This window comes from Microtus oregoni, unplaced genomic scaffold (assembly GCF_018167655.1).
Source record: "Microtus oregoni isolate MIOR12 unplaced genomic scaffold, Mior012 000031F_ref0000149, whole genome shotgun sequence".
Taxonomy (NCBI): domain Eukaryota; kingdom Metazoa; phylum Chordata; class Mammalia; order Rodentia; family Cricetidae; genus Microtus; species Microtus oregoni.
In genome coordinates, this window is record NW_024543090.1 from 20910506 (window position 1) to 20931652 (window position 21147).

General features: G+C 41.3%; 1 long non-coding RNA gene across 1 annotated transcript; it reads left to right on the top strand.

Moving 5' to 3' along the window:
* The first annotated feature begins 6999 nt into the window (after positions 1–6999).
* LOC121465833 lies at positions 7000–17998 on the top strand. The gene is made up of 3 exons (XR_005976684.1): positions 7000–7123; positions 9278–9361; positions 10391–17998. It is a non-coding gene; the product is annotated as an uncharacterized LOC121465833 (long non-coding RNA).
* The last annotated feature ends 3149 nt before the right edge of the window (positions 17999–21147 follow it).

Here is a 21147-nt window from a genome sequence, read left to right on the forward strand (position 1 = left end):
TTTGGTTGACTTTTATCTGTTTTATATCAATTTTATGTAACTCAAGAGTCCTAAACTTGAAATAATATAGTGTCTCCCTTTCTCAGATTTATGCTTAGAGTATCAGTTGCAGGAATCCATTACTTCTGTGTAGGCTTGTGACATAGAGATGTTCATCTAAGGGCTCATCATCTGTGACCTCTTAATATTAATTCCAAGTAAGATACAATATATTTTCTTTTTTGTCTCATGGAAAGAAAAAAAATGAGCTGGAGGGACGGCTCAGAGGTTAAGAGCACTGACTGCTCTTGCCGAGGACCAGGGATGGGTTCCCAGCACCTACAGTGGCTTTACAGCTGTTCCTTAACTCCAGTTCCAGGGTATCTGCACCCTCTTCTGGCCTCTGGTGGTTTCAAGCACACGTGTGCACATACATACACCAGTTAAAATATTCATTTATATAAAACATTTTTAAAAAAGAAAACAAAAATCCGGTATTATGAACATTCTAGTATAAATCAATAATCTTAGTAATTCACTATGCCTACAGGTCTCACAAATTTACAAAAGAAAGGCTTCAAAGCTCATTGTGGTGGAGCTAGTTGGTGATTCTAGCACTTTGAAGACAGAGATAGGAGGCTCAGGAGTTCAAGTCTATGCCCCACTACTCAAGTTTGAGGTCAGTTGATGCTATAGTAGACCCTACTCAAAGCAATAAAACAACCAGTGGGGTCAGAGGGACGACTGAGCAGTCAACACACTGCTGTTGCAGAGGATCAGAGTTCAGTTCTTAGCATCCATGTTGGGAAGCTCAGAAGTGCTGTGACTTCAGCTCCAGAGGATCCAGTGCTCTGGCCTTTCTGCTCACACCTATACTCAATTAACACATACAAACACATGCGGTTAAAAATAAAATCTCTTGTTTTTTGACTCAGGGTTTCTCTGTGTGACAGCTCTAGCTGTCCTGGAACTCACTGTAGACCAGGCTAACTTCGAACTCACAGAAATTGGGGAAAAAAAAAAAAAACAAAAACTTCTAAAAGACGTTCAAAGTCTAAAATGTACTGGTGCTTATAAGCTTAAACACCAATGGAAATTTTCTTAAATGAAAGATATGAAAGATTCCTGGCAATATTTTTTTTAATATTTATTTATTTATTTATGCAACATTCTTTCTGTGTGTGTGCCTGAAGGCCAGAAGAGGGCACCAGACCTCATTACAGATGGTTGTGAGCCACCATGTGGTTGCTGGGAATTGAACTCAGGACCTTTGGAAGAGCAGGCAATGCTCTTAACCGCTGAGCCATCTCTCCAGCCCCTCCTGGCAATATTATAAGAGGAAATTGAATACTACTGTATATTATTCAGACTAGATCATACCTGCATATTTGGAGGACAGAGCCCACCAATTCCTGTCTGGTTTTCTTATGGCCTTGAAATGAAAAAAAAAATGTTTGATGGGGGCTGGAGAGGTGGCTCAGAGGTTAAGAGCACTGGCTGCTCTTCCAGAGGCCCTGAGTTCAATTCATCAACCACATTGTGGCTCACAACCATCCATAATGAGATCCAAGCATACATGCAAGCAGAACACTGTATATGTAATAAATAAATAAATATTTTTTTTAAATGTTTGATGATAAGACTTGAAAGCTTGCAATCTAAAAACAGCACTGTGGAAAAAAAACCTGTCATTTTGCTGAATTCCTTATTTATTTATGAGGCAGAGTCTTACTGTGTAGCCCTGGATGGTATGGGACTCAAGACATAGATAAAGCTAGCTATGAACTCAGAGATCCATCTGCTTCTTTGGGTATAGTAAGAGTGTGCCAGCATTCCTGGTTATGGTGCTCAGCTTCTCGGGAGGAGGAGTTGTCTCTTCCCAGCCTTCAGTGTAAGAACAGATTTCTCACTGCCATTATAGCGTGTTCTATAGGATGTCATTTGGAAGACTAGCCATGGAGAAGTTTATCGTTTTCTCAAAATTGAATCAGTTTCAAAGAATGAACGTGCTATTTTAAGTGTGTTATGTGCCACATCTTTTTGTGGGTAGGGAGCTGAAGCAGCCTGTAATTTGTGTTTGCCGAGAGAAATGTTCTGTGAAATCATTTATACTTAACACCAAGGGCATTTCTGTTATCCTTGTAATCACCAAGAAGTCAGAAGTGGAGGAAAAGGTGCTGGAGAAAAAAGGGTGCTGTGTCTGACTTGGGTCCAGACGAGGGGATTCTAGGAAACAAAGGACAAATACACATGCACACATATGATAAAGCTATGACAGGGCAGGATGGAGGGCTTAGCTAGTCTCTAGGAGGTCTCTGTAGGAGCAGTCTCTGGCAATAAACATCTAGAAGGAGAAAGGTCTGGTTGCTAGTCTGTACACCCTGATCAATTTCCAACAGCATTTGTTCTCAGATTCCCCAGGAAGGCTTTGCCATTTCCATACGGGTAACAGCTTTGCAAAATTGCTCAATTGGTCCATGTGAAAATCATGTTCACTCAGGACTTCACTCACTCAGACCTTCTTCCGTTCCCTACAGAAGGGGAAGGTGCAAATGGCAGTGTGCACAAGGGCCGAGGATGGCCTGCAGAGACAGTCCTCTTTCTATTTGGTAATATTTTCCAAAAGATTTCACAAGAAATCGTGTGGTTTGGGAAGCTGTGTGAAGCAAGTTGATGAGCACCGATAAGCTGAATTTTGGGCAAAGAAGTAAATGTCACATCGCTCTTCACATATTGCAAGGCCTATTTATCTCTTATTATATATAATATATATATTATACATATGAGTGTTTTTCTACATGTATTTATATTTACTGTGTGTATGTTTGATGCCTATGGGTGTCAGAAGAGGGTATTATATCCCCTGAACTTGGGTTAGGAATAGTTGTGAACAACTGTATGGGTGCTGAGACAAGAACCCAGGTACTCTGCAAGAGCAGTAAGTGTTCATAACCTCTCAGCTGTCACATCGACCCTGCAAAGCCCTTTTAACTGTCAGACAAAGTTGCCACAATAAAACCTCTGGATGTTAACCTCGTGTCAATAAACACTGGCCAGATCTAGTTCGTGGGAGGAAATGGTTTATTTCAACTTACTTCAATCCATCATCAAAAGAAGTCAGGGCAGGAGCTAAGGCAGAGGTCACATAGGAACACTGCTTGGGGTTCTCTTCCCATAATTTGTTCATCTTACTTTCATTCTTTGTTTTTGTTTTTTGAGACAGGATTTCTTTGTGTAGCTCTGACTATCCTAGAACTCACAATGTAGACTAGGTTGGCCTCAAACTCAGATCCACCTACCTCTGCCTCCCAAGATTAAAGTGCTGGGATTAAAGGTGAGGACCATCACCACCTGGGTATTCTTGCTTTCTTACATAGCATAGGTCTCTGTCCATGATTGGCACATACACAGTGAGCTGGGCCCTCCCATATCCATCACTAATCAAGGGAATGTCCCCACAAATATGTCCCTAGGCCAATCTGATGGAGACAGTTCTTCAATGGAGAATGTTCCCTCTTCCCAGGTGACTAGTTTATGTCAAGTTGACAAAATACCCATCACCTCTCAAAATTAATTTAAAAATAAATAGGGCTGAGGATGTAAGTTGGTAGAGTGCTTGCTTAACGTGCACAAAGTTCTGGGTTCCGCTCTTAGCACTGTATAAAACCAGGCATGGTAGCACACATCTGTAATTCCAGCATGGGAGGTAGAGACGGGAACCAGAACTTCAAGATCATCTTTTAAAATTTATTTTTATGTGCACGGGTGCTTGCATGCACATCTGTGTACCAGTGTAGCTAGAGGAAGGTACTGCATCCTCTGGAACTGTAGTAACAGATAGTTGTGAGCCACCGTGTGGCTGCTGGGAATGACCTGCCCTCTGAAAGAACAGGCAGTACATTGAATCATTGAGCCACCTCTCCAGCCCCTCAAGGTCAGTTTTCTGTATGAGATCCAGTTTCAAAGAACAGTGAATAAATAAAAGCATGTTTGTGTCAGCTCAATGGCATAGGCTCAGTATTCTTGATGTTAATAGTAGTATATACACGGTATGGAGTGATATTGTTTGTAATCTAACAAATAAAGCTTGCCTGAAGATCAGAATGCAGAACTAAGCCACTAGATAGCCACAGAGGCCGGGCAGTGGTGGCACATAAGACTCGGGAGACAGAGACAGGTGGATCTCTGTGAGTTCAATCAAAGCCACCCAGGGCTACATGAGATTTCTGTCTAAAAGAGAAACACACAAAGGTGATCCAGCACATGGGATTGCATGTCTTTAATCCCAGCACTAGGGAGGGGGAGACTGGAGTTAAAATGTGGCTATGTGGAAAGAATAAGATAAGGCAGGAGGAGACAGGAGCTCAGGCAGTCCATGGATGCAGTCTGGGGTTTCATAGAGACAGGGTCACCCCTTCAGTCTGAGCATTGGTAGAGGTGAGAACTCTCTAGTGTTGGCTGCTCTGCTTCTCTGATCCTTGAGCTTTCATCCCTGATAGCTGACTCCTAGTTTTCATTATTAAGAACAATTAGAATTAGAGCAACATGGTTAAATTGGAAGAAAAATAGTTGGATGATAATTGAATACTGTATAGTAAAAATGTAGAAGACCAGAGTTAACAATATTAGAGAAATCAATTTCAAGAGTTACTTAGGCTGGGTGGTGGTGGCACACGTCTTTAACCCAGCACTCAGGAGGCAGAGGCAGACAGATCTCTGAGTTCGAGGCCAGCCTGGTCTACAAGGTGAGTTCCAGAACATCCAAGGTTACACAGAGAAACCCTGTCTCAAAACAACAACAACATCAACAATGAGTACTTAGTGCCATGTACAGTCATTACGACTGTGTGGTAGGCTCAACAGTTAAGAGCACTGACTGCTCTTCCAGAGGACCCAGGTTCAATTCCCAAGTCCCACATGGTGGCTCTCAACTGTCTCAGGGTACCTGTTAGCCTTACACAGGCATACACGTAAACAAAACACCAATGCATATAAAAATAAATAATTTTTAAAAAGATTGTGGTATTCTTCAGCGCCGATTCTTAAAAGTAAAAATTTAAAGGAAAAGTATAAAATATAAACTTAACCAAATAAGTTGGGATTCAGATGACAGAGGTGGGAGGATTGCTGAAAGTTTAAAGTATGTGTTGAAGAGATGGCTCGGCAGTTAAGAGCTGCTCATGCAGGGACCCAGGTGTGATTCTCTTTTTTTTTTTTTTTTTTTTTCGAGACAGGGTTTCTCTGTGGCTTTGGAGCCTGTCCTGGAACTAGCTCTATAGACCAGGCTGGTCTCGAACTCACAGAGATCCGCCTACCTCTGCCTCCCGAGTGCTGGGATCCAGGTGTGATTCTCAATACTGATATGATGATTCACAGTGATCTGTGACTCCAGATCCGTGGGCTCTGACACCCTTTTCTAACCTCCTCAGGCAACAAGTGCACATGTGGTACATGTATATATGAAGTATTCATTTACATGAAATAAATATTTAAAAATATATTTAAAAATAAAATAAACATGGATATGGAATATTAAATAAAGGGCTGAGACTATAGCTCAGATGAGGGCTTGCGTTATATGCATGAAGGTCTGAGTTTTCACTACACACATAGAAAAGTCAGGCAGGAGTTACGGAATGTTACTGAACATTCCTCACCTATATACCCCATATAAATAGGAAGGACAAAATGAGTTAAGGATGATAAGACTACTTCTCTGGGCTTCAGCTTAGCACAACTGCCATTCCTTGGTAATCGATCAAGGCACCATTGCTTGATATTGCTCATTTGAATTACTGTTGTCTGTACATCCGTCTGTCCCTACTCAGTCGTGCACTTCACCATCGCTCTCCTTTGCTGCTCACCGGGACCCTTCAGCTGGCCTCAGTTGGCTGTGGCCTTCTAACTGGGTTCCGTAATATCTAGCTAACTACAACGACTCTTTCCCATTTGTACCAACACTGTCTGGACGCAGTAAAACAAAGTTTGCTTTGAACACAGAGGCTTATGTAATCCTTTGTAGGCATTCTATAGCCTACATATGTACATATACACAATACTGTGTGAAGTGTGATGATCCGATACATTGTAAACACTGGAAGAAGAACCAGTGTTTGGGCTGAGGACATTGTTGCTCAGTTGGCACGCAGGACATAACCAGTGTGGTAAAATTGTAAATTTGAGGTCTTTGCCACCTGCCAGCCATAAACGGAAATCAAGATGCATGGTAAGTTGCAGCCAATGAAGCAATGTATCTTGTGAATTTATTATTATTCAATAGACTCTGACATTCTGGAAATGCACAGCCATGTTTTGTCCGTGCATGGCATAGCGCTCTTACCACAGATGCTTCAGCCTAGGAATTTGGACTTAATAAATGGGGTAGATAATAATCCTGCTGTTTAGCAAGCACAGCTTACTCTTGGCATAGCATGGACGAGTAACGCTATTGCCTTCCCAGCCTCTCCTGGAACCATTGCTAAAGGATCTTTAAGTCCTTCAGTTGGAAGAAACAACAAAACTGCCATTTAACATGTCTCATTCAGCGGACAGGCCCTCAAAGGTGAGGAAAACGGCGGTCTTGTGTTGACCTTTAAACAGCTGGCTTTTGAGATTTTAAATGGGTCAAAATCAGAAGAACGGAAACCCTGAAAATTGTTCCTCTGGGTGTAATGTTAAGCCGGGGATAAAAATTTTTTAGGTCAAGACAGAAATCACTAATAACAGTTTATTTTAACAGTAAAGCCAACAACAGTCATTCGGCCTTGCCACACTATCTTACTAAAAAGTGAGCCTACCTCCAATCGGACTTTTTTTTTTTCTCAAGTGAATTACAAGTAACCCCTTTCCTCATTAACTTAACCTGAAGCATACAGCGCCACCAACAACAAAAATAGAACCAGAGAGGGAAGCGTGCTGATTGATGTGCCTTCTAGCCAATCGGCGACGGAAGGAGAGCGCGCGAGCAAGATGCTATCCAATCAGCACTCGGAGGTGGGGCGGGACCTTTCGCGCCTCCGCCCCGGGGTTGGTGGATCGGAGAAGGAGCGAAGATGGCGGAGTGAGGCGTTTCCCGGGCAGCTGGCCTCCGGGCCCGGGGCGGGCCTCCCGCTTGAGGTGGAGTACTTGTGCTGGACCGCGTGAGGTGAGCCAAGGAGGCCGTTCGTTCTTCGGACGACGAACAGCTGGTGGGGCGGCGTGGGACGGGACGGGATGGCGACGAGCCTAACGTGGGAGCCGGCGGGGCCTGGGCCAGACAGGGCTTCCCTTTCGCCGCGGCGTCGGGTCGGCCCGCGCCGCCTCCGGGTGTGTGGCGGCGTCCGTCCCTTCCCGGCGCTCCACGCCCTTCTCCGTGCTCTTGGCTTTGGCCGCCGTGTGCTTTACCCTAGTCCTCCACGATCGCACTCGCGCCGGCTGTGTCTGGAAGCCGCCGTGTACATCGCCCGTGTATTTTTCTAAGACTATTTCCGTATTGTTTTAAAAATCCACCGTGACCTGTTACCGAGGGCGTCAGCAGTTAAGGTAACAATGAGGCCCGCTGCAGCTCTGGGTGTTTCGTGTCCCCAGCGCGTTGACCTTGAGATTTGCGGTAACAGGCTCCCTCTGGTATTTTCTTCTGAGTCTGTGTCACCGATAGGCTCTTGCAACCTTTACCTCATACTCGCACCTGCCAAACTTTTATGACCATAGTAAGCAGCGTTGTCCTTGTACGCCCTCATGATGTCTTTATGGCGCATTAATTTCGGCTGACAATAAAATTCACCATTGTTGATTTCTTGCCCAGAATTAAGGGAAACGGTTTACCATTTTTTTAATTAATTTTTTTAAATTTTAAATTTATGAAGCATCCCTTTGTAATGTGGGTCCCCTTTGTTGTTGGCTCTTGAGTTCAATTCTAGGCAGGTCTGTGTTTCTGATTTCTGGTTTGGCGAGGCTTGTGCTTGTTGTGTTGTTGGGCCCAGACCTGAACTATATAGCTATCAAAACCTTGTCTCAAGATTAAACTGGCACAGCCAGGTGTGGTGGCACATGCCTTTAATCCTAGAATTTAGGAGGCAGAGTTTGAGGTGAGCCTGGTTTACAGAGTGAGTTCCAAGATAGCCAAGGCTACCCAGAGAAACCCTGTCTCAAAAAACCAAAATATAAACAAACTGGCACATTAGTGGGAGCCAGTTCAAGTATCATAATGTGAGTGACCTTTTTTGATAGATAATATGTTTTTTGTTAGCCCTAGATTTAGCAGAGCTGACAGCAATAAAGAAACACTTGCTTAGAAAAAAAGCAACAAAAACAAACCCTCACCTTTGGCAGTAGTTTTGCTTTTTTAAATCTGATCCACAAGAAGAAGAAGAAGAAGAAGAAGAAGAAGAAGAAAGTATCAACCAGAGGAAAGGAATATAACATTCTTCCCCATCTTAAAAAGAGAAGTGTATTTGCAATAAAAGCAAAAGTCCTATCTAGGTGACTATACACTGCTGGAAGTTTTATGCACAATTACACTTTTTTCCCTCCTCCAAAATAACTCCATAGTATCATAAATTCTAAGAGAACAGTGTTGCATAAAAGCTTCAGAACTACTTCCCCAAAAAGGTTGATGTTTTTAAACATTAGTTCCAATGTAGGCAGACAGAAAGTGACTTTATGGTTATTCTTTTAATGTTTTCATTATTATTTATTATGTATACAGTATTCTGCCTGTATGTACACCTCCTGGCCAGAATAGAGATTCAGATCTCATTACAGATGGTTGTGAGCCACCATGTGGTTGCTGGGAATTGAACTCAGGACCTTCGGAAGAACAGTAGTGATCTTAACCTCTGAGCCACCTCTCCAGCCCTGGTTATTCTTTTAGAATACTTATGAGTGCATTTTTCTTAGAATGGTTGAGTTGGAATATCATTGCATAGTAATGCTTGTAGTACTAGTGGAGGGTGCTTCGGTGGTTCAATGAGAATGGCCCCCATTGACTCATATGTTTGAATTCTTGGTCCCAAGTTGGTAGAACTGTTTGGGAAGGATTAGGAGGTATGACCTTGTTAGAGGTGTGTATCACAAGGGTCATGCTTTGAGGGCCAAAAGACCCAAGTCTTTCCTGTTGGGTCTCTGCCTCCTTGCTGTTAGAGATGTGAGCTCACCTGTTCCTACTACCATGCTTTTTCTCTGCTATCATGGACTCTCACGCTCTGGAATTAAAGCCCAATTAAATGATTTCTTCTATGTATTGCATTAGTCATGGTGTCTTATCACAGCAATAGAAAAGAAGTTAAGACACTTATCTTTCTGTTCTTTTTATTTTCAGAAACCTTAGCACATAGGATGAATATTTTCGTGACCGTAGGTGCTTTTATATTCAGCTCAGAATTCTGAACTCAGGATATAGCAAGTAAGTAGTAATGGGATAATCATTCCAAATACTGTTATAGTGATAGAATTAAAACTAAACCATTAACTTCAACAGATGATGAATATTAAAAAGGCTACAACCCTTTATTCCCAGCACTTGGTATTTGGGAAACTGAGGTAAGGATTGAATTTGAAACTAATCTGGGGTATATAACAAGACATTTGTTGTAATAAATAAAACCCAAAGACCAGCTGGGCAGTGGTGGTGCACACCTTTAATCCCAGCACTCAGGAGGTAGAGGCAGGTGATCTCTGAGTTTGAGGCCAGCCTGGTCTACAGAACAAGTTCTAGGGCAGCTAAGGCTATACAGAAAAACCCTGTCTCAAAACAAACAAACAAACAAAAAACAGCTGGGTGGTGGTGGCGCATGCCTTTAATCCCAGCACTTGGGAGGCAGAGACAGGCGGATCTCTGTTAGTTCGAGGCCAGCCTGGTCTACAGAGTGTTCCAGGACAGGCTCCAAAGCTACAGAGAAACCCTGTCCCGAAAAACAAAACAAAGAAAAAGAGGGAGGGAGGGAGGGAGGGAGGGAGGGAGAGGGGAGGGGAGGGGAGGGGAGGGGAGGAGAGGAGAGGAGAGGAGAGGAGAGGAGAAAAACCAAAATATTATGTGTATCTGTGTGTGAATGTTTTCCCTACCTGTGTGTCTGCCCTCTGTGTGGTCCACCACCTGGATGAATAGGATCCTCTGCAGGCACGAGTGTTCTTAACCGCGTAGCCCTCTCTCCAGCCTCACAAGGTTTCTTTTTAAAGGATAGAAAAGATGCCATTGGCTTATGGCATGGTCTTACTACTTACCTCAGCCTGGCTTTGAACTCTAATTCCCGTGCCTCAGCTTCAGTACTACAGGATACAAGTTAATTCAGCACACCTAACTACTTATATAACATGAATAATAAAATATTCATGTGCACATGTGTATGTATGTTTTAAATACTGATTTTAAAAGTAAGTTTATATAGGGGTCCCTGACCTAATCTTCCTATTTTAAATTTGCTATGTTTTCCAGGAGTTTCTATGTTGTCTTCTCAGTCGGCATCCTGGTTCTTTCATCCAGCCACTTCCCTAGTGGAGTGCGGATGTTTTCTACAGATACCTCCGTGGTTTGGAATGGAGACTGCACCAAGAAGCCCAAGGGTGCAGCTGTCCTGCTGACTTCAAGAGGACACCGACCGGCCTGGCTATTCTGTTGCACTTGGCTTCAGTAGAAAGACACCGTTTGCAAGTGGAAGGAAGATGGTTAATTTGAACAGGTGCTTAGGTTATGCATCGTGGACTCTTCCTTTTAAAGCTCCAAACAACAAATCAAATACCAAATGTGGGTGACTTCAGGTTTTGTTTTGTTTTGTTTTTTTTAAGTCTGCCAGTTTTAACACTATTATAAGCACAGTAAAGACTAATAGTAAATTCCAAATATCATTATTATTTGAGGTGAAAGAAACATCTAAATCCTGATTTACCCTTTGACAGATTTCCTGAACGAAAACAAGTCTCCAGTATGATAAAAGCAAAAGGCAAGAATGATATCAGGGTTGGTTTCATATGGGAGTGAAACCATTGCAGTTTGTGTGCAGATTCACATTTTTATGTGTATAAAACCACATTTTTTAAATAAGATTTTTCTCCTGGAAAAGGAAGCTGTCATTTATGAAAAGGCGTTGGACAGTTTGATGGTCTTTAGTGTTTGGATTTTGTCTGTTTTGCTTTTTCATCCTTCTCAGGAAGGACCAGCTGGGCCTGCGGCTAGTTCCGAGTGGGAAGAGAATAAGCTGGGGTGATGCTTGCCTCAGGCTGTCTGTGCTTGGGTGGCTGAGGCAGCAAGATCAGAAGTCCAGGTCCAGCTTGGGCCACATGGAGAGACTCCATCTCAAGAACAGCAGAAAAGAAAAATAAAACACCACTCTTTTGTTTCTCGAGGTTGTATTCTTGTGGGATCACATGTATCAATGAGACTTTGGTTTTCCATGTGACTGTGACTGGAAAGAAAATGGCATGTGTGTTATGTGATGGACCTGGATAGTGTCACTTGCCTTCAACTTGGGGTATTCAGGAGTGAAGGAAAAATAACTCGGCTTATAAATCCTTTCTTCTAAGAAAAAGAAGCAACAATGTCTTATGTAGCATCATCTGACATTTCAGCATTTTTAAATTATGTACTTGCATTTTTATAAAAGCATAAATAACTTTTCCTTCATCCCAAGATGGGTACTTAGACATTTATTTTTCTAGGCGATAACTTTAGGCTGAAATTCTGGGACTCAGGTAAATTTTCCCAGTTTGAATTGAACTTTCTTACCAGAAAATGGACCTCAGAAGCAATGTTTCCAGTCCTATGGTCAGTTCACTATATTCTTAGAAGAAATTCAGGATCTGAACAAAACTTCAAATAAAAGCAGGTCCAATAAAAAGTATGGATCTTGTTGCCAGTCACTGTAGATTTAAAGGAAATTCAGGTTCGGGGATGGAGAGACCTCAAGAAAACTAGTTCCCATAAGAAATGATACATGTTTGTTTTTTCCTTTAACTAACAGTTATGAGGAACCATCATGAAAACTTCTCTTTGCTTCCAAATCAAAGAAGTCCATTTTATGGGATGCCAGGCTTTTACAAGGGAGGGAACTGTTGTTTGCAGTGGTTGCCAGTAGAGAAGGAATTTTAAACTTGCAAGATAACTTAGAAACAGGTGCTGTTAGAGCTGATTTCTGGAACCATTTCTCAGTGTTGTGAATTTGAGTCATAGAAATGATCAAAAGTAGGAAATGTTGAACAATCTAATGGCTAGTCAAATTGGACAACAAATTTGAATTTATACTGAAAGCTTTTTCATAAAACACTTATTATAAATAACTTTTTTCTTTTAGTTTTTTGAATCAGGGTTTCTGTGTAGCTTTGGAGCCTGTCCTGGAACTAGCTCTGTAGACCAGGCTGGTCTCGAACTCACAGAGATCCACCTGCCCCTGCCTCCCGAGTGCTGAGATTAAAGGCCTGCGTCACCACCACCCAGTTTATAAATAACTTTTTAGTGAGATCAAACAATGATAAAGCTCTAGAGAAAAGAGTTAAAGGTAACCTAGATTGCTGGACTTGGTATCCCGCACCTTTGAGCCACAGTATTTTGGGTGTTGAGGCAGGAGGATTGGCCACAAGATCAAGGCCAGCCTCAATGACAGACCCGGTATAAAAATGAAGCAAAAATATAACCTCAATTTTTCTCTTTAAGTACTCCAGCCACTTATGTTTTCATTTAGAAGAAATGGAAGCCAGCTGGTGACTGAGAGCATCTCACAGATGCCTGATTCCTCCTACACCTTGCTTTTGGGCAACTTTGTGGGGTAAGGCCCACAGGCAGGGCTTTCACCACAAAGGCGATGTCACCTTTGCTCCAGATGCTTCAGGTTTGTAGCCTAAACCTCCAAATGTTGAGTGCACTTTGTCAAAGATGCTCTTGTGTCCTGCATTGTTAGCACCAGATGGCATTTTCAGCCTGGGGACATTGCAGCTGTAGTTACCTGGTGTGTGGTACATTTCCATTTTATAGTCTTGCTTGGGTTTTCTTAATAGCAGCAAAAACTACCATTTTAGAGCTGTGCTTCCATCTGTAGCCATGCCTCCTCCCTTCTCCATGTGAGCTGGCAGTTTTTCTTTTGGAGTTACTAAACAAAAACGGGATATGTGCAATATAAATATATATATATATATATGTGTATATTTTAATACTTGTGGACGAGTGTTACAAGTCGTTAAAGAACAACAAAATCACCAATGTCTTCCATTTTGAGATGTGTATAGTTTTGTAAGCAGTAGTGTTTGGTAGCATATTGTAGTGCCATGTTAGGGGTTAGTGCATGAATTTAGTATCATTTTTAAACTTCAGGATGAAATATTGATAATAGCTAATAGTGTAAAAAGAGTGGAAAATCCTAGACCTTTGCTTTTCCCATGTATGAAAATAATGTATTTTCCCTGGGGATAGGAGATAAAGGCCAAAACAACTAATGTCTGAACAGAAATGTGGGTTCACATTGAAAAACATTGTGCGCGGGGAAATGTTAGCCTTTCACGAGGTATCTAGAAATAACTGCCTTTGTAGCTTTTCAGTCCTCAAAGCATGGCCTCATCCCATGATTGTCTTGCTCTCTCAGTTTGAAGCTAGCTTGTTCTTATATTATCGTCGTATTGTATGTCTTGGATTCATTTTCCCTATTTTGTGTCCAGAGAATTATTTTCTACTTCGCATGTCCAAGATGCTGTGCTAATTGCTTTGGAATGATTAATTTGTGGCCGTTTCCTTTCCTGTTTGCAGCATGTGTGCTAATTGCAGAACCTTGTCAGCAGTTTGGAGTATCCTGAACTTTAGGCTTTTTTTCTACTTTCCTTATGGAAATAAAGTAGTTGCTTTGTTTTGAAAAAGAAAGTTCTCTGTAAAATGGAATTCCTACCTCTAAAAGCTGCCTAGGAAACTTGGAAGTAACAGTTTTATGAGTGTCGAGGGTTCTTTTTGGGGGGGAGGGGTGTGGTTATTTTAACTTTAGAATTAGAGTCCCGCCAGGTGTGGTGGTGCATGCCTGTAATCCCAGCATTTGGGACACGGAGGCAAGATCAGGGGTTCAAGGTAATCCTTTGCTACATAGTGAGCTGGAGTTCAGCCTGAGCTACATGAGATCCTATCTCAGAAAACCAAAAGAAGGAAAGAAAAGAGAACCTAGGACTTATTAATTGTATTATATTGGTATGATAGAAAACGTAAAACTTTTTAATGGGACTTTTTTTCCCCACACAAACTAGGTATGAATCTAGTATTACCTATCCAGGGACCCAGGAATAGATCCTTGTAGAATATCAAGTGGTGGTTAGCTTTTGAAAACCATTTAAATTTAAGAAACGGGAGGGGGGGGTGTCTTGAAAAATTAATGCATATAGAGTAGCACAGTATATAGGAAAGAATATTTCCTATTGCAAAAAATAAAAGCCATAAATGAACTAAAAATGTTGAAGAGTTGGAACTTAGTAGCAATAACAGTTTTGCGTGTATAGTAAATTGTGTTCACAAAGCTGCATGATTGAGTGATTAATATTTGAGTTTGTGAGCCTCTGCAGTCTTACAGAGTCCACAAAAGGAAAAAAGTCCTAGGTTTAAAAGCATTTAAACTATGAATATATGTATATGAATATATTTGCGTGAAAAATATCAACTTTCATGTGCGTTAAAGACAGTTTTCCCAGAGTTTACATCTAGTGCTTAATCTGGAAGCAGATGTGCTTCTCCAGTCCCAATGAAACCACCTTCATTAACAGTCACTTACTGTGTGGGATGACGTATGCTTTGTAACATTTGTTCATTGCATTCCTAGCTGCTCTATCAAAAAGAAAAGTTTGTTTTTGTGTGGTTGGGGGAGGGGGGCAGAGTGGAGCGCTTCCAGAACTTGCTGGCTTTTCTTTGTACTTGGGATCAAGGAAGTTAGGAATTAAAGGTAAACAAAATGGCTGGGCAGTCCCCAGACTGGATTTATCTGTATGTCTTATATATGTATGTGATGAAGCTATGGCCTGTGTGCGACTGCATATTTTTTAACAAGGAAAACCCAGCAAACTCATTCTTTCTTGATTTGAGGACTCCCACAGCTCACATCAAGACGTAAGAGTGGAACTGGGCTGACTCCTCCCTTCCTTTACCTCATGTCCATTGTGGCCACTTGAACATCTGAAAAGATCTAGGACTGGGTTCCTTTGTTTTCCCAGGGGAAAAAAGTAAAGGAGTAGTTTTGTAGATCTCAGACTCTAATGAATTATTTTATTACAAGCCTAAGGGTAGGGGAAAAGGCTATACTGAGCATAGTTTCTCTTTAAATGTCCTGTACTGTCCATGTTAGGTTATGGGACAACCAAGCAATATTAAGACAGCTGCATGATCATGGAGACATGGCTTCATTCAGTTACATCAGAGATTACCCTTAACAGCCATGTTCTAAGTGTAAAACTATGTTACGAGATTTTGTCGTCTCAAAGAATGTGGTTAATTAGTATTCAATCTTCCTATAGTCTCTTGTTTACTCTTTATGTACCTGTGATATGCAAAATATGAAGAGACCCCCCTAGCCTTCAGGAGTTTACATTCTCATGGTGCTGTAGGTGCAAGCAAACTGTCTCTAATTTATTTAGAACATCGCTTGGCTATTAATTATACCATTTTGGAAGAACCCCTTGGCCAAGAGTTTTAAAATGCAGAGGGCTATGCTAAATTTCAGGGCATTACTGCTTGAGTTTACATTGTTGTAACTCTGCTCCTAACTTTCCCCGGGGAGCTGTTCATTAATGTGAATCAGAAAAGAAACCATTCTGCCTAAGTATCCTCACTACCCCTATAGCTCTCAGTAAGTGGTCAACAAAACTTTCTGCTCTGTATAGACAGTCACCTCGGTTCTTTTTCCCAGGGCTTTAAACTTATTCTTTACCCTCAAAGGGCCAGGATTTCTAGCTAAGCCTTTTAGAACTGAATAGAAGTCTTAAGTTTAGTCTTTTTGTATATGACTTGTTTCTGTTTTAAAGCAGCATTGTAGTAGATGTAGTACCTGACTGCATCTCTGAGGAATTTGACTGACATATTCAGTTGAAGTTTTGCATGTATCATTGCTTTTCCCACAGTTCTGAATCAAAGGGTTTGCATGTTTATTAAAGCCAGGCCTGGTCAAAAGTATAAGCAATAGTAGCAGGCCCATAACTGATTTTAGAATGCTAGCATTCTAATGCATGGTTGAAGTTTTTCATTTTTAGGTAGTTACTAGCAATTTTCTACATGCGTTTATCAATAATGAAGCAATAGATTCTTAAACCAATAGCTTGGTTTTATTTGAATTATTTTCTAATTATAGATTGTCTTCCCTTGAAAAATGGGAAGTACAAGATAAATAAGGGGCAATCTTAAGACATTCAAACTGTTAGGAATACAGCAAGCAGTGCTCACTGTTTCCTAGCTCTATTTATTCCCAAGCATGTTTGCAAATAAAAGATAAACTGAGCATGTTGAATAAGATGCTATAAACAGGATGGTGCAGGCTTTTAGAAGAGTCGGGAAATAACCTAAATAGGGTCACCTTACTTCAGAAATAAGTGTTCAGTGTGCAAAACAACTAGCTGTGGGACTTGTCTGATTAGGTTTATATAGACTTAGTTTGGTGTTTCTTAAAACTATAGATTAAGCCAGACATATGCTCTGTAGTCCCTGAACAGGCAGAAGCCAGCCTGAGTGCCATAGCTGGACTCCTTCACAAATTAGTATCTTGGAGGTGTATAGTATCAGTGTGCACATACTTGCATTTTTCAGCAGTGAGGCGTCTGTTCTGGAAGGGACCCAGCACTAAGAGGGACTCCAGAGTTACAGAAGTACTGCCATTCCTGTATCTGCAACTGTTGAGCTAGAGTTTTACTTTAGATGAGTTGGTCAACGTGTGGATCTTGCCTAAAACTTTTGGTTCCTGATGAGCAGGAAAAGTTTCTCTTCTTCCAAAAAAAGACATTTATGGGTGAAAAGACATTGGTTTGTGATAGCAGTAAAAGGAGCAGAAGTGTGAACTGGTGGGAGAGCATCTACCTGAGAAAATGGGTTCAGTTGCCAGCACTACCAAAAACCATGGTGGTCACATAAGAATTTCTTAGATTTCTTGACTTGGGAATGATCCAAGTAACAAATAGTTTTGACAAATAATGAGTATTTATAATGTGTGAAAGACCTAAATTAAAATAAAACTGTTTCACTGAGTTTACTCCAATTTACATGTTCTATGATGGAAATTTACTTTAACGTGTGCTGTGGTGCTTTGCTATGGATGTCACCTAGGATGGTAATTTCCATCATTCAGAACTGGATTAGAGTTGTCAGTGTGGTGTTTGCCTCCCACCAGAATACAAGAATTGAGGTGTGTAATGTGTCCCGAATAGAAATGTTCTTTGCACTTACTGATATATCTGCCGGCCAGTAAAGATGTAAGGTCAGAGTTTTTAATTCTAACACTCTTCCTAATAGTCCACTAAAATAAATTAAAACATCACACAGGAAAATTAACTGTGTATTTGGTAGAGCTCAGACTTATAAACACCTTTAAAGTCAGACTATGGGTATGATTACTGATGATTTACAAAACAGTTTTGATACCTTTGGTAATGGTGTTCTGTGTCCTTAATTTAAATGTGGTTTTGTTTTGTTTTTTGCATTGGATATAGCTCTTGAACACTGGGGCCAGTCCTCAGCACTGATACCTTATCCCAAGGATCAGACAGATACTCTGTCAGCATGTTACTAGTCTGGGCATTAACCATAAACCACCCATCCCTATAATTAAAAAGGATTAAGAATACTCAAGTAATCTACTGGAGAGTGATGCATCTGCCCTTCAGGCACAGGTGTTGCTGTTCGCTCGCTCTTCCATGTGCCGTACCCCCATTGCTCCACTGGTGTGTGAGGCGATGTGGAAAGAGCTGCCCTTCAAAAGGCAGCTTCTCAATCTATGCATCCTTGGGAGTTGTGAACAAATCTTGACTCTTTGGAAAAGGAACTGTTGTGAGTGTGAAACTGCACCTGTATGTATATGTTTTTAGCAATAAAGCATGAGCTGAGAATGCACTGAAATTTCATTGTGTGCTGTTCCTTTGAAATGGGTGATTTCAGATAATGTAAGTTATACTGGGAAAAGAAGGCTTAAGTAGGCTTTAGGTGTCTTTCTGGTACCATTTCTTTGGGGGAGGGATTGAGACAAACACCTTGGCCTTGAATTCACAGAGACTCTCTTTCTTATGAGTGCAGGATTGAAGGTGTATATCACCACCTCCATTTTTATTTTTTTCTGGATTTCTTACTACCTTAGGTGTAGTGGTTTCTGGTCTGTTGCCAAGTGGTAACATAATCATCAGAAGAGAAGGAACATCACATTTTAACTTATTTTCCTTTTAAAGACCACCTCATGCTTCATTCAAATACTTTGTTGTGGGATAATCTTTTTGTACACTGTGAAGATGCATCTCTGCTAAGGCACTTTCTGATTGGTTTAGTAAAGATCTGAATTGTTAATAGCAAGGCAGGAGAGGATAGGCGGGACTTCTAGGGAGAGAGAAAAGGGAAGAATCAGGCAGACACAGGAAGTAGGTACTGAGAAGTAACAGGCCATGTGGCAGAACATAGATAAAAGGGTTAAGTTATAAGAGTTAGTCGGGAACAAGTCTCTGTATTTGGAAGCTGGAGATCCAAAGAAAGACCTGATCCTTAGTTTCTGTTAAGATTCTAAACGGGTTGGAGAGATGGCTCAGCAGTTAGGAGCACTGACTGCTCTTCTAGAGGACCTGGGTTCAATTGCCAGCACCAACAACAGTTCCAGGGGATCTGACCCTCACACAGACATACATGCAGGCAAACACCAGTGTGCATTAAACAGTATTCTTTTTTGTTGTTGTTGTTGTTATTGCTTGTTTGTTTTTTGAGACAGGTTTCTCTGTACCTTGTCCTGGAACTAGCTCTTGTAGACCAGGTTGGCCTCGAACTCACAGGGATCCACCTGCCTGCCTCCTAAATGCTGGGATTAAAGGCATGCGCCACCACTGCCCGGTTTGTTCCGGTATTCTTTAATTCATTTAATCCTCACCATTACTGTGGTTACTGTTTTTAACCTTACTTTTCTGTTCAAGACTACTACTACTACTAAGTACCTCTCAGTCTAAATCTGAAAGGTTTATTCCTGAATCTGCTCTTAACAGCATGTTATGTTGGGCCTCTCAAAAATGGAAGCAGGTACCAGTGAGATGGCTCGGCAAGCGTGTGCCTCCACACAAATGTACTTATAAAAGAAAAGCCTAATTTAGAAATAGAGAAGGGAAAGGCAGCAAGTTAGCTGCTCAGGTAAAGGAGATGAGCTCCCAGCCAGAGGACCTGGGTCCATCCTCAGGACAGAGCTGACTCTGCTAGCTGTCTTCTGACTTCCATTTTTCCATAGTGAACATAGATTTTATGAGGGAAACACATTTCCTGGACACACATGTAAATATGTATATAAACACATCTGCTTCCCAGCTTAATCTGAGTCAGGCTCAAGCACTTAATTTTCTATAGAAAGTCTCATCCAAAATGGCAAATTCAGACATTATGAAAAATAGTTATTAAATCAGAAATGTATGGAGGCTAGAGGTTGCTCAGCAGCTAAGAGCACTGGCTTCTCGTTCAGAGGTCCAGGGTTCAATTCCCAGCACCCGCATGGCAGTTCATAGCTGCCTGTAAATCCAAGATCTGACTCTCACACAGACATACATACAGGCAAAACACCAATGCACAAAAAATAAAAAATAAAAAGAAATGTAGGTAAGTGGCAGACCTTTCACCTACCATGTCTTAGGCCCCAGAAACCTACACACAGTTTTAAGGAAATATGTAAACATTAAGGTAAATACATTTACATGTGTTTTAAAAATCCACAGCTGAGCATTGTAGGTCACTAGGCACTTAAGAATCTGAGGTAGGAGAATTGCACCTTGGAGGCCAATACAGGCTATAGAATAGTAAGATCCTATCTCAAAAAGGATTCAATGAGCTGGGCAGTGGTGGCACACGCCTTTAATTTCCAGCACTTGAGAGGCATAGGCAAGGGTTTCTCAGTGAGTTCGAGGCCAGCCTGGTCTACAGAGTTAGTACAAGGACAGGCTTCAAAGTTACATCCAGAAACCTCGTCTTCAAAAAACAAACAAAATTGTTTGCCGTATAGTGGTTATAGTGGTGACAGAGGCAGGCGGATCTCTGTAAGTTCAAGGCCAGCCAGGACTGTTACACAGAGAAACCCTGTCCTGAAATCCCTCCCGCAAAGAGTCAATGTATTATTAATTTATTAGGTCCCATTCTGTGGGGCTGAAGAGATGGCTCAGCAGTTGACAGCATTTATTGCTACTGCAGAGAATTGGAGTTCAGTTTCTAACACCCATATCTGACTTTTAACTATAGTTCCAGGGGATCTGACAGCTTCTGCAGTCCCAACAGGCTTGTGGTGCACATCTTTAATCTCAGAATGTAGGAGGCCAAGGCAGGTGGATCTGTGTTCAAGAAGTCCCTGGGCTTCAAAGTCCATGTTTCATAGTGGCCAGGATTATTACACAGTGAGACCCTGTCTAGAAACAGCAAACAGTACACATTGTTTGTTATGCAATTTATTCATTGTTACTTCTTACATATCTTTTGTTGATTTATTTTGGGTTTTTGTTTGTTTTTTGAGACAAGGTTTCTCTGTGTAGTCATGGCTGTCCTGAAACTCCCTCTAGACTGGTCTCCAACTCAGAGATCTACCTGCTTCTGCTACCCAAGTGAACCATTACCACCGGCATTATCTATTTACATAAGTAAAAATGATTTGTTTTGTTTTTGATTATTGAGACAGGGTTTCTCTGTAGCTTTGGGGCCTGTCTTGGAACTCACTCTGTAGACCAGGCTAGCCTTGAACTTACAGAGATCCTCCTGCCTCTGCCCCTCAAGTGCTGGGATTAAAGACGTGCACAACCACCACCTGGCTGCAAAAATGATTTCTTTTTTTTAAATATTTATTTATTTATTTATTATGTATACAATATTCTATCTGTGTACATGCCTGCAGGCCAGAAGAGGGCACCAGACTTCATTACAGATGGTTGTGAGCCACCATGTGGTTGCTGGGAATTGAACTCAGGCCCTTTGGAATATCAGGCAATACTCTTTAACTGCTGATCTTTTTTTTTTTTGTTTTTTTTTTTTTTTTTTAACTGCTG